This window comes from Pyxicephalus adspersus, chromosome 4, assembly GCF_032062135.1.
Source record: "Pyxicephalus adspersus chromosome 4, UCB_Pads_2.0, whole genome shotgun sequence".
Lineage (NCBI taxonomy): Eukaryota > Metazoa > Chordata > Amphibia > Anura > Pyxicephalidae > Pyxicephalus > Pyxicephalus adspersus.
The window spans coordinates 32,926,177-32,929,997 of record NC_092861.1 but is presented as its reverse complement, the minus strand read 5'-3'; positions in this window follow the sequence as shown (position 1 = coordinate 32,929,997).

Sequence of the window (3,821 nt, the reverse complement as noted above, 5' to 3'; positions counted from 1 at the left end):
TTGTGATCTGATTGTTTTTCTACAGCAACCTACAAGTGTTCACCACACTAGGACTTGTCCCTCTCATAATGCTAGCACATGTGACCTTTTTGCACAATAAGATTATCATTTTATGTAGAAGGGACTGATTTCATAAACCCATGAAAATCAAGCAGTTATGCAGATGTAACATTTTCCTTTCTCAATCTGACCCGGAGAGCTCTGCTTGTTCTTATAACCAGTGTGATGCATGCTAAAGTGAGACACAGTGATACAGTTCCAGCCACCATATTTCTCTCATAACATGCATACTACAAGAAGATAAAATTTAGAAACAAATTATCCATTGAATTAGTTTCTTCTTCATACCTGCAAACACCACTGCTCCTTTTCCTGGTTTTGGAGTGTTTTTTTCAATTGAATTTAAGAAAATATTAGACATAAAATTAAACCTTTGCACACCATGTGTATAGAATTACATTCTAAGAGAATAATAGTCCTAAACATTACATCAATCATACAAGGTGTTCACAGATGTGGATAATCTGTGCTGGCTTAACAAAACTCACTTTTTTGATGGTTTTTGCTGCCACAAAAGAGAATACAAGTTCCATTTTGTGCTTTGTAAATTAGGGGGTGGGGGGGGGGGGGGGGGGGTCACGTCATGGTTGGAAAGTAAGGGTGTCTACACACTAGAGATAGTAGTTGCTGGAAAAAGATCTTTTATAATTGTTTTAAATTACAGATGAATGTACAAGTGCTGTAAGACCGTGCTATTCTGTTCTGAGGACAAGCAAGCAGCACCTCACTGTTCGACACGCATAGTGCCATTTCCTAGTCAATTATTCATTGATCTGTCAGGGCCTTGCTGTACAAATGTCAGAATAATTTGACGTGTCAAAAGCCTACATCTGGCATATTGTTGTCTTGCACGGCTTTATAAGTTATGGCAGTATCCTGCTCGATCATTGTTCTTCCTAAGACTTGAAATCCACCAAATCAAAATATGAAGAAAGTTTTGTCAAATTTGTGTTAATTCCTTTACAGAAAGTGAAGAATAGGGAATATTAGGTTCATAATAGCAGTATCTGCATCATCTGCAAAATTGATTCAAGATTAATCACCGAATATTTAGTTGTATTACCACTGTTCCTGAGAACTGCTGCACATTGGCATTTTGTGCTTTTGTATGCAATTTAATGCATTCAAAAGCTCTTAGACACTGGCTCAGAAAAAGTGTTTTTGTAGAGGTCTATTTTAAAGTTGACTACTTGTTGCCTTGCCCCGCATGGGCAAAGCACAGATTCACTTTGTTGTGACATGAATGGCTATCTTCTGCTTTCCAAAACAACTTGCCAGCTGTCATGCTAATGCTTTGGCCTTCATTTTTTAATTCGTTTTTAATTATCATACTTTTCTTTCATTTGCTGTATGATTGACAAGTGACTTAACAAGTATTATAGACGGACATACCCAGGCAATAATTGTTTTCAAGAAGAGGATAGCAGGTGACCTCTAAATTTCCCAATATCATTCACTGATATTGTGAACATGACAGACAAAAGCAAGGTAAATTTGGATCAGATAAATATGCATAAACTCAGTGGGAGTTTTTTGCATATATATACCTAACATCACTTACGAAACAAGAATGCCTGTAATGTTTGATTCCAGTCTGAGACTGGAGTCTAACATTTAAACTGTAGGGACATCCATACAATGTAATTCATATTTACCTGCTAAATGTTCCCAAATGCTGATCTCATTAACAGTTCTGATATGGGCATTACCTTTCAATATTCAACTTCTATTATATCTTCCACTGATAAAGGGCAGAAGATGGGATGGTCACCATCGTGCTACAAAAAACCTCAGCGCTGAAAATTGCAGTTTTTTTCTAATGAACGACACTGGAATGACCAACTGAAAGAAGGTTACACAAGTTGTCAGTGAGTGCATCACTTGTATCCCTCACAAAGATTTACCTAATCGGAGGGATTATAGGAAGATTATGTGCAGGTGATTGTAAATCTGCCAATGAGGTCAGGTATGCCATGCTCACAGAAGATTTACAATTCATTGTTAAGGTACGTGACAAAAGCTACCTGATGTATTGTCTGTATTTACTAGCGTGCTACCCTGACATCACTTTCTGCATGGTTTTTCCTGGCTATTGATTTAAAGTATGAAGGACAGAAGCAGGTCTTCATATTTAGTAAATATGAGACCAAATGAAGATGAGTGTGTGATGCAGTGTCTTCACCTGCACATTGATAGAAGCGTGCTTTGCGATCTGTACCAATACAGATCAATATACATTTAGGTTTTGGTGCACAGTGATACCAATTAGTTGTTGCATCCAGATGACTTCTTCCATACACAATAAAAATGAAAATACAATCTGGCATAAATTGTGCATCACAAGCAATAACTTGGGTTAAGAGTGCAGAACCCTCTGTAAAAGGAGGTTTCGGTCAGAAATAGGCCTACGGTATTACAGAGTACAGTAAGACAATATTGAGGAAATATAGAGGCTGTAATTTGATGACCTCTATGAAAATGCTAGCTTACTGGCTCTATTATGTCTTCAATAGTTTTTGAAGGACTGACCCTCACTAGGTATTCAGATCAGAGGCTTCCCTTTATTCTAATTTTGGCTGCTGTCATAATAAGAATGACTTCTGGTCCAAGTCAGTGCTGTAGACTGGAAGCCAGATAGACGAGCAACAGACATTTTTAGATGGGAGTCTGCAATAGCTGCTTTTATATTTTTCTTATTATATATATAATAAAAGTTGAAACTATGTACAAAGATATGCGAGTGCCTACCTCATGTTTAAATCATTTACTTTATTTCATTCCCAGATTGCTCTCACAGCATCAGATATTTAGGACCCACACGAAAGACTTGTTAGGAAAGTGATAGTGACCAATTTTTTTTTGTATAAGCAATAGGTCACCCAGAATGATATCAAGCCTTTTTACTTTCCAACTCTGAAGTTCTGGTTTGAAATAAAACACTCACTGGTCACTTTATAAGGCACAACTTACTAATACCAGGTTGAATCCACGTTTGCCATCAGAAGGCGGTTACACCGTGGTCATAAGGGGAGGGACATGGTTATCAACAATAATAAGGTTGCCTGTGACATGTAAATGATGCTTAGTTGGTACTAAAGGGCTCAAAGAAAATGCCCCCAACCATTACACCACCCCCACCTTTACCTTGAATTAATAATACAAGGCAGGATGAATCCATGTTTTTATGTTGTTGATGCCAAATTTTGACCCTACAATCTGAATGTTGTATCAGAGTTCAAGACTCATCAGACCAGGCAACATTTTTCCAACATTTTCTTGTTCACATTTGCACAGCCCTTCACATATAGGGCTGTGCAAATTTTAGCCTTATGTTCCTGTTCTTAGCTGTCAACATGGGCATCCAGTGTGGTCTCCTGCTGCTGTAGCCCATCTGCTTCAAGATTCATCATGATTCAGTGATGCTGTCCTGCATAACTCAGTTGTAGCAAGCACTAATTTAGGTGCCTTCTGCCAGCTTGAACCAGTCTATCCATTCTATTCTGATCTACTTTTTTATGACCATTCTCTGTAAACACTAGCATTGATTTTGTGTAAAAATCAGTAGTTTATATTCTGTTCCTTTAGAAACCTTCTGACCCTTTTTAAAACATTTTATTAGGTCTAGAACCGTATCTAAATAACACATATTCAGAGCACTTACAGCATGTTACACCAATTCTTGGTATAGGGGCACCATTATGTCTGTTGTTATTTTGTATTAAAAACCTGGAATGGATCTGGTACAGGTTTCAAAACATTTG